The following is a 9,727-nucleotide window of genomic DNA, read 5'->3' on the forward strand; positions in this document are numbered from 1 at the left end:
TGAAAGCGAAAGCTCACAGACAGAACCAGCCATATGAATTAGCACTAAAGTCTGCGTGGGGGTTATCTGCAGTGCAAAGAGCAGGCAAAGGTGTTTTTCAGTGTCTTATGAACTGTCTGCATCTATGAATAATTTGGGGTAGTTCTATGACTTCAGTATCCAGATAAGTTCTGCATTGATACAGACTGAGACTGAGACTGTGACCCCCCACAATAACAACATGGATATTAGTCAGGAAGAAGGACATTCATTTCCTCTGATATAAACATTTCTGATGATTTCTGTGATTTTCATGAAAGAAACCTGAATTGAAATGAACGCCAGGTCTGCTATTGATAGTGAGAGTGGATGAGCGAAACAAATTGAAGAAATTAACATATTAAGCTTTTTGTACATGATCGTTTATTAGTTTTGAGCTATATGGGCAGAAAGCTTACTTATTCATAGATAGATAGAAAAGCTATTCTGATTGTTTGAATCAATTTATTCCCACATAGAAAAGCTATTCTGATTCTTTGAATCAATTTCTTCCCAGTTTAAATGCAGGGAAAGAAAGGTTAATTGGGAGTGCCCAGTCAAATAGAAAATTAACAGGTGGAAAAAAATCATCTCCCATTTTACTAATCTGAAATGTGCAATGAGCTATTGTTGCTCTGGGGTGGTAAACTATTAATGAGGTTATAGAGAGTATAGACAGATAACTCCATAATGTTAGGCCAATACCACTACCAGATGACAATTTATGCATTTCACAAAAACGATCTGCATAAAATGATTGATCTAAAATGAGAATGTCTCGCTGAGGATGGAGCAGGGAGTTTTTCCTGAAGTAACATGGTCAGGGAAAACTCTGATCCCCTCTCATGATGTAGTGCGAATGGAAGACCAGAGGGTCATGGCTCCTCTTGACACCAGGGCATCAACAACAGCCATATGTTAGAAGCTCTTTTGGGAAAGACAACTGTATTTCTATCGGATCTTTTTGACTTGGTCCATGGTCCATCCATTGAAGATACATTTTAAAATGGTTAAGATAAAGGTTAAGGTTAGGGTTAGGTAACGGTTAGGGTTCATGTTAGGGTAAGGGTAGGGGTAAAGGTTAAGGTTAGGGTTAGGGTTAGGTAACGGTTAGGGTTCATGTTAGGGTAAGGGTAGCGGTAAAGGTTAAGGTTAGGGTTCATGTTAGGGTAAGGGTAAAGGTTAAGGTTAGGGTTCATGTTAGGTTAAGGGTAGGGGTAAAGGTTAAGGTTAGGGTTCATGTTAGGGTAAGGGTATCGATAAAGGTTGAGGTTAGGGTTAGGTAATGGTTAGGGTTCATGTTAGGGTAAGGGTAGGGGTAAAGGTTAGGGTTAGGGTTAGGTAACGGTTAGGGTTCATGTTAGGGTAAGGGTAGGGGTAAAGGTTAAGGTTAGGGTTCATGTTAGGGTAAGGGTATCGATAAAGGTTGAGGTTAGGGTTAGGTAATGGTTAGGGCTCATGTTAGGGTAAGGGTAGGGGTAAAGGTTAAGGTTAGGGTTCATGTTAGGTTAAGGGTAGGGGTAAAGGTTAAGGTTAGGGTTCATGTTAGGTTAAGGGTAGGGGTAGAGGTTAAGGTTAGGGTTCATGTTAGGTTAAGGGTAGGGGTAAAGGTTAAGGTTAGGGTTCATGTTAGGGTAAGGGTAGGGGTAAAGGTTAAGGTTAGGGTTCATGTTAGGTAAGGGTAGGGAAAAAGGTTAATGTTAGGGTTCATGTTAGGGTAAGGGTAAAGGTTAAGGTTAAGGTTATGTAATGGTTAGGGTTCATGTTAGGGTAAGGGTAGGGGTAAAGGTTAAGGTTAGGGTTCATGTTAGGGTAAGGGTAGGGGTAAAGGTTAAGGTTAGGGTTCATGTTAGGGTAAGGGTAGGGGAAAAGGTTAATGTTAGGGTTCATGTTAGGGTAAGGGTAAAGGTTAAGGTTAAGGTTAAGGTTAAGGTTAGGGTTATGTAATGGTTAGGGTTCATGTTAGGGTAAGGGTGGGGTTAAAGGTTAAGTTTAGGTAATGGTTAGGGTTCATTTTAGGGTAAGGGTTAAAGGTTAAGGTTAGGGTTAGGTAACGGTTAGGGTTCATGTTCGGGTAAGGGTCGGGTTAAAGGTTAGGATTAGGTAACGGTTAGGGTTCATGTTATTGTAAGGGTCGGGTTAAAGGTTAGGGTTAGGTAACGGTTAGGGTTCATGTTAGGGTAAGGGTTGGGTTAAAGGTTAAGGTTAGGGTTCATGTTAGGGTAAGGGTAGGGGTAAAGGTTAAGGTTAGGGTTCATGTTAGGGAAAGGGTAGGGGTAAAGGTTAAGGTTAGGGTTCATGTTAGGGTAAGGGTAGGGGTAAAGGTTAAGGTTAGGGTTCATGTTAGGGTAAGGGTAGCGGTAAAGGTTGAGGTTAGGGTTAGGTAATGGTTAGGGTTCATGTTAGGGTAAGGGTAGGGGTAAAGGTTAGGGTTATTGTTAGGTAACGGTTAGGGTTCATGTTACGGTAAGGGTAGCGGTAAAGGTTAAGGTTAGGGTTCATGTTAGGTTAAGGGTAGGGGTAAAGGTTAAGGTTAGGGTTCATGTTAGGGTAAGTGTAAAGGTTAAGGTTAGGGTTCATGTTAGGTTAAGGGTAGGGGTAAAGGTTAAGGTTAGGGTTCATGTTAGGGTAAGGGTAGGGGTAAAGGCTAAGGTTAGGGTTCATGTTAGGGTAAGGGTAGGGGTAAAGGTTAAGGTTAGGGTTCATGTTAGGGTAAGGGTAGGGGTAAAGGTTAAGGTTAGGGTTCATGTTAGGGTAAGGGTAGGGGTAAAGGTTAAGGTTAGGGTTCATGTTAGGGTAAGGGTAGGGGTAAAGGTTAAGGTTAGGGTTCATGTTAGGGTAAGGGTCGGGGTAAAGGTTAAGGTTAGGGTTCATGTTAGGGTAAGGTTAGGGGTAAAGGTTAATGTTAGGGTTCATGTTAGGGTAAGGGTAGGGGTAAAGGTTAAGGTTAGGGTCATGTTAGGGTAAGGGTAGGGGTAAAGGTTAAGGTTAGGGTTCATGTTAGGGTAAGGGTAGGGGTTAAAGGTTAAGGTTAGGGTTCATGTTAGGGTAAGGGTAGGGGTAAAGGTTGGTTAGGGTTCATGTTAGGGTAAGGGTAGGGGTAAAGGTTAAGGTTAGGGTTCATGTTAGGGTAAGGGGTAGGGGTTCAGGGTTAGGTAAGGTTAGGGGTAAAGGTTAGGTTAGGGTAGGGGTAAAGGTTAAGGTTAGGGTTCATAAAGGTTAGGGTAGGGTTAGGTAATGGTTAGGGTTCATGTTAGGGTAAGGGTAGGGGCGGTTAAAGGTTAGGGTTAAAGGTAAGGTTAGGGTTCATGTTAGGGTAAGGGTAGGGGTAAAGGTTAAGGTTAGGGTTCATGTTAGGGTAAGGGTAGGGGTAGGGTAAAGGTTAAGGTTAGGGTTCATGTTAGGGTAAGGGTAGGATAAAGGTTAAGGTTAGGGTTAGGTAATGGTTAGGGTTCATGTTAGGTAAGGGTAGGGGTAAAGGTTAAGGTTAGGGTTCATGTTAGGGTAAGGGTAGAGGTAAAGGTTGAGGTTAGGGTTAGGTAATGGTTAGGGTTCATGTTAGGGTAAGGGTAGCGGTAAAGGTTAAGGTTAGGGTTCATGTTAGGTTAAGGGTAGGGGTAAAGGTTAAGGTTAGGGTTCATGTTAGGGTAAGGGTAAAGGTTAAGGTTAGGGTTCATGTTAGGTTAAGGGTAGGGGTAAAGGTTAAGGTTAGGGTTCATGTTAGGGTAAGGGTAGGGGTAAAGGCTAAGGTTAGGGTTCATGTTAGGGTAAGGGTAGGGGTAAAGGTTAAGGTTAGGGTTCATGTTAGGGTAAGGGTAGGGGTAAAGGTTAAGGTTAGGGTTCATGTTAGGGTAAGGGTAGGGTAAAGGTTAAGGTTAGGGTTAGGTAATGGTTAGGGTTCATGTTAGGGTAAGGGTAGGGGTAAAGGTTAAGGTTAGGGTTCATGTTAGGGTAAGGGGTAAGGGTTGAGGTTAGGGTAAAGGTTAAGGTTAGGGTTCATGTTAGGGTAAGGGTAGGGGTAAAGGTTAAGGTTAGGGTTCATGTTAGGGTAGGGTTAGGGTCGGGTTAAAGGTTAAGGTTAGGGTTCATGTTAGGGTAAGGGTAGGGGTAAAGGTTAAGGTTAGGGTTCATGTTAGGGTAAGGGTAGGGTAAAGGTTGAGGTTAGGGTTCATGTTAGGGTAAGGGTAGCGGTAAAATGTTAAGGTTAGGGTTAGGTAATGGTTAGGGTTCATGTTAGGGTAAGGGTAGGGGTAAAGGTTAAGGTTAGGGTTCATGTTAGGTTAAGGGTAGGGATAAAGGTTGAGGTTAGGTTCATGTTAGGTAATGGTAGGGGTCATGTTAGGTTAGGGTTCATGTTAGGGTAAAGGGTAGGGTAAAGGTAACGGTTAGGGTTCATGTTAGGGTAAGGGTAGGGGTAAAGGTTAAGGTTAGGGTTCATGTTAGGTAAGGGTAGGGGGGGTAAAGGTTAAGGTTAGGGTTCATGTTAGGTAAGGGTCGATAAAGGTTGGGTAAAGGTTAGGTAATGGTTAGGGTTCATGTTAGGGTAAGGGTAGGGGTAAAGGTTAAGGTTAGGGTTCATGTTAGGTTAAGGGTAGGGGTAAAGGTTAAGGTTAGGGTTCATGTTAGGTAAAGGGGTAAAGGTTAAGGTTAGGGTTCATGTTAGGTTAAGGGTAGGGGTAAAGGTTAAGGTTAGGGTTCATGTTAGGTAAGGGTAGGGGGGTAAAGGTTAAGATTAGGGTTCATGTTAGGGTAAGTGTGGGGGTAAAGGTTAAGGTTAGGGTTCATGTTAGGTTAAGGGTAGGGGTAAAGGTTAAGGTTAGGGTTCATGTTAGGGTAAGGGTAGGGGTAAAGGTTAAGGTTAGGGTTCATGTTAGGGTAAGGGTAGGGGTAAAGGTTAAGGTTAGGGTTCATGTTAGGGTAAGGGTAGGGGTAAAGGTTAAGGTTAGGGTTCATGTTAGGGTAAGGGTAGCGGTAAAGGTTGAGGTTAGGGTTCATGTTAGGGTAAGGGTAGCGGTAAATGTTAAGGTTAGGGTTAGGTAATGGTTAGGGTTCATGTTAGGGTAAGGGTAGGGGTAAAGGTTAAGGTTAGGGTTCATGTTAGGGTAAGGGTATCGATAAAGGTTGAGGTTAGGGTTAGGTAATGGTTAGGGTTCATGTTAGGGTAAGGGTAGGGGTAAAGGTTAGGGTTAGGGTTAGGTAACGGTTAGGGTTCATGTTAGGGTAAGGGTAGGGGTAAAGGTTAAGGTTAGGGTTCATGTTAGGTTAAGGGTAGGGGTAAAGGTTAATGTTAGGGTTCATGTTAGGGTAAGGGTAGCGGTAAAGGTTGAGGTTAGGGTTAGGTAATGTTTAGGGTTCATGTTAGGGTAAGGGTAGGGGTAAAGGTTAAGGTTCATGTTAGGTTAGGGTTAAATGTTAGGGTTCATGTTAGGTTAAGGGGTAGGGTAAAGGTTAGGGGTTAGGTTAATGGTTAGGGTTCATGTTAGGTTAAGGGTAGGGGTAGAGGTTAAGGTTAGGGTTCATGTTAGGTTAAGGGTAGGGGTAAAGGTTAGGGTTCATGTTAGGGTAAGGGTAGGGGTAAAGGTTAAGGTTAGGGTTCATGTTAGGGTAAGGGTAGGGGTAAAGGTTAAGGTTAGGGTTCATGTTAGGGTAAGGGTAAAGGTTAAGGTTAGGGTTCATGTTAGGTTAAGGGTAGGGGTAAAGGTTAAGGTTAGGGTTCATGTTAGGGTAAGGGTAGGGGTAAAGGTTAAGGTTAGGGTTCATGTTAGGGTAAGGGTAGGGGTAAAGGTTAAGGTTAGGGTTCATGTTAGGGTAAGGGTAGGGTAAAGGTTGAGGTTAGGGTTCATGTTAGGGTAAGGGTAGCGGTAAAGGTTAAGGTTAGGGTTAGGTAATGGTTAGGGTTCATGTTAGGGTAAGGGTAGGGGTAAAGGTTAAGGTTAGGGTTCATGTTAGGGTAAGGGTATCGATAAAGGTTGAGGTTAGGGTTAGGTAATGGTTAGGGTTCATGTTAGGGTAAGGGTAGGGGTAAAGGTTAGGGTTAGGGTTAGGTAACGGTTAGGGTTCATGTTAGGGTAAGGGTAGCGGTAAAGGTTAGGGTTAAGGTTAGGGTTCATGTTAGGGTAAGGGTAGGGGTAAATGTTAGGGTTAGGGTTCAGGGGTTAGGGTTAGGGTTCGATTAGGGTAAGGGTTAGGGTTAGGTAATGGTTAGGGTTCATGTTAGGTAAGGGTAGGGGTAAAGGTTAAGGTTAGGGTTCATGTTAGGTTAAGGGTAGGGGTAAAGGTTAAGGTTAGGGTTCATGTTAGGTTAGGGTAGGGGTAAAGGTTAAGGTTAGGGTTCATGTTAGGTTAAGGGTAGGGGTAAAGGTTGAGGTTAGGGTTCATGTTAGGGTCCATGTTAGGGTAGGGGTAAAGGTTAAGGTTAGGGTTCATGTTAGGGTAAGGGTAGGGGTAAAGGTTAAGGTTAGGGTTCATGTTAGGTTAAGGGTAGGGGTAAAGGTTAATGTTAGGGTTCATGTTAGGGTAAGGGTAGCGGTAAAGGTTGAGGTTAGGGTTAGGTAATGTTTAGGGTTCATGTTCGGGTAAGGGTAGCGGTAAAGGTTAAGGTTAGGGTTCATGTTAGGTTAAGGGTAGGGGTAAAGGTTAGGGTTAGGGTTAGATAACGGTTAGGGTTCATGTTACGGTAAGGGTAGCGGTAAAGGTTAAGGTTAGGGTTCATGTTAGGTTAAGGGTAGGGGTAAAGGTTAGGGTTCATGTTAGGGTAAGGGTAGGGGTAAAGGTTAAGGTTAGGGTTCATGTTAGGGTAAGGGTAGGGGTAAAGGTTAAGATTAGGTAATGGTTAGGGTTTATTTTAGGGTAGGGTTAAAGGTTAAGGTTAGGGTTAGGTAACGGTTAGGCTTCATGTTTGGGTAAGGGTCGGGTTAAAGGTTAGGATTAGGTAACGGTTAGGGTTCATGTTATTGTAAGGGTCGGGTTAAAAGGTTAGGCTAGGTTAGGTAACGGTTAGGGTTCATGTTAGGGCAAGGGTTGGGTTAAAGGTTAAGGTTCGGGTTCATGTTAGGGTAAGGGTAGGGGTAAAGGTTAAGGTTAGGGTTCATGTTAGGAAAGGGTAGGGTAAAGGTTAAGGTTAGGGTTCATGTTAGGGTAAGGGTAGGGGTAAAGGTTAAGGTTAGGGTTCATGTTAGGGTAAGGGTAGGGTAAAGGTTGAGGTTAGGGTTAGGTAATGGTTAGGGTTCATGTTAGGGTAAGGGTAGGGGTAAAGGTTAGGGTTATTGTTAGGTAACGGTTAGGGTTCATGTTACGGTAAGGGTAGCGGTAAAGGTTAAGGTTAGGGTTCATGTTAGGTTAAGGGTAGGGGTAAAGGTTAAGGTTAGGGTTCATGTTAGGGTAAGGGTAAAGGTTAAGGTTAGGGTTCATGTTAGGTTAAGGGTAGGGGTAAAGGTTAAGGTTAGGGTTCATGTTAGGGTAAGGGTAGGGGTAAAGGCTAAGGTTAGAGTTCATGTTAGGTTAAGGGTAGGGGTAAAGGTTAAGGTTAGGGTTCATGTTAGGGTAAGGGTAGGGGTAAGGTTAAGGTTAGGGTTCATGTTAGGGTAAGGTTAGGGTAAAGGTTAATGTTAGGGTTCATGTTAGGGTAAGGGTAGGGGTTAAAGGTTAAGGTTAGGGTTCATGTTAGGGTAGGGTAGGGGTAAAGGTTAAGGTTAGGGTTCATGTTAGGGTAAGGGTAGGGTAAAGGTTGAGGTTAGGGTTCATGTTAGGGTAAGGGTAGCGGTAAATGTTAAGGTTAGGGTTAGGTAATGGTTAGGGTTCATGTTAGGTAAGGGTAGGGGTAAAGGTTAAGGTTAGGGTTCATGTTAGGCAAGGGCATCGATAAAGGTTGAGGTTAGGGTTAGGTAATGGTTAGGGTCATGTTATAAAGGGTAAAGGGGGTTAGGTTAATGGTTAGGGTTCATGTTAGGGTAAGGGTAGGGTAAAGGTTAGGTTAGGGTTAGGGTTAGGTAACGGTTAGGGTTCATGTTAGGGTAAGGGTAGGGGTAAAGGTTAAGGTTAGGGTTCATGTTAGGGTAAGGGTAGGGTAAAGGTTAAGGTTAGGGTTCATGTTAGGCAAGGGTATCGATAAAGGTTGAGGTTAGGGTTAGGTAATGGTTAGGGTTCATGTTAGGGTAAGGGTAGGGGTAAAGGTTAAGGTTAGGGTTCATGTTAGGTTAAGGGTAGGGGGTAAAGGTTAAGGTTAGGGTTCATGTTAGGTTAAGGGTAGGGGTAAAGGTTAGGGTTAGGTAACGGTTAGGGTTCATGTTACGGTAAGGGTAGCGGTAAAGGTTAAGGTTAGGGTTCATGTTAGGTTAAGGGTAGGGGTAAAGGTTAGGGTTCATGTTAGGGTAAGGGTAGGGGTAAAGGTTAAGGTTAGGGTTCATGTTAGGGTAAGGGTAGGGGTAAAGGTTAAGGTTAGGGTTCATGTTAGGGTAAGGGTAAAGGTTAAGGTTAGGGTTCATGTTAGGTTAAGGGTAGGGGTAAAGGTTAAGGTTAGGGTTCATGTTAGGTTAAGGGTAGGGGTAAAGGTTAAGGTTAGGGTTCATGTTAGGTTAAGGGTAGGGGTAAAGGTTAAGGTTAGGGTTCATGTTAGGTTAAGGGTAGGGGTAAAGGTTAAGGTTAGGGTTCATGTTAGGGTAAGGGTAGCGGTAAAGGTTGAGGTTAGGGTTAGGTAATGGTTAGGGTTCATGTTAGGGTAAGGGTAGGGGTAAAGGTTATGGTTAGGGTTAGGTAACGGTTAGGGTTCATGTTAGGGTAAGGGTAGGGGTAAAGGTTATGGTTAGGGTTAGGTAACGGTTAGGGTTCATGTTAGGGTAAGGGTAGGGGTAAAGGTTAAGGTTAGGGTTCATGTTAGGTTAAGGGTAGGGGTAAAGGTTAATGTTAGGGTTCATGTTAGGGTAAGGGTAGCGGTAAAGGTTGAGGTTAGGGTTAGGTAATGTTTAGGGTTCATGTTAGGGTAAGGGTAGCGGTAAAGGTTAAGGTTAGGGTTCATGTTAGGGTAAGGGTAGGGGTAAAGGTTAAGGTTAAGGTTAAGGTTAGGTTAAGGTTAGGGTTATGTAATGGTTAGGGTTCATGTTAGGGTAAGGGTGGGGTTAAAGGTTAGGTTAGGTTCATGTTAGGTTAAGGGTAGGGGTAAAGGTTAAGGTTAGGGTTCATGTTAGGGTAAGGGTAGGGTAAAGGTTAGGTAATGGTTAGGTTCATGTTAGGTAAGGGTAGGGTAAAGGTTAAGGTTAGGGTTCATGTTAGGGTAAGGGTAGGGATAAAGGTTAAGGTTAGGGTTAGGTAATGGTTAGGGTTCATGTTAGGGTAAGGGTAGGCGGCAAGGTTAGGGTTAGGGTTAGGTTAACGGTTAGGGTTCATGTTAGGTAAGGGTAGGGGTAAAGGTTAAGGTTAGGGTTCATGTTAGGTAAGGGTAGGGGCAAAGGTTAGGTTAGGGTTCATGTTAGGGTAAGGGCATCGATAAAGGTTGAGGTTAGGGTTAGGTAATGGTTAGGGTTCATGTTAGGGGTAAGGGTAGGGTAAAGGTTAAGGGTTAGGTTCATGTTAGGCAGGCAAGGGCAGGGGTAAAGGCAAGGTTAGGGTTCATGTTAGGTTAAGGGTAGGGGTAAAAGGTTAAGGTTAGGGTTCATGTTAGGTTAAGGGTAGGGTAAAGGTTAAGGTTAGGGTTCATGTTAGGGCAAGGGTAGGG

At 43.6% G+C, this 9,727-nt stretch overlaps 2 long non-coding RNA genes across 2 annotated transcripts; both read left to right on the top strand.

Annotated features, from left to right (window-relative positions):
* The first annotated feature begins 1,823 nt into the window (after nucleotides 1-1,823).
* On the top strand, nucleotides 1,824-8,989 carry LOC127906379 (uncharacterized). The gene is made up of 4 exons (XR_008061080.1): nucleotides 1,824-2,014; nucleotides 2,122-2,306; nucleotides 5,850-6,045; nucleotides 8,812-8,989. It is a non-coding gene; the product is annotated as an uncharacterized LOC127906379 (long non-coding RNA).
* On the top strand, nucleotides 3,594-5,351 carry LOC127906380 (uncharacterized). The gene is made up of 3 exons (XR_008061081.1): nucleotides 3,594-3,641; nucleotides 4,954-5,001; nucleotides 5,103-5,351. It is a non-coding gene; the product is annotated as an uncharacterized LOC127906380 (long non-coding RNA).
* Nucleotides 8,990-9,727: the final 738 nt, after the last annotated feature.

This window comes from Oncorhynchus keta, chromosome 12, assembly GCF_023373465.1.
Source record: "Oncorhynchus keta strain PuntledgeMale-10-30-2019 chromosome 12, Oket_V2, whole genome shotgun sequence".
NCBI classification, from domain to species: domain Eukaryota; kingdom Metazoa; phylum Chordata; class Actinopteri; order Salmoniformes; family Salmonidae; genus Oncorhynchus; species Oncorhynchus keta.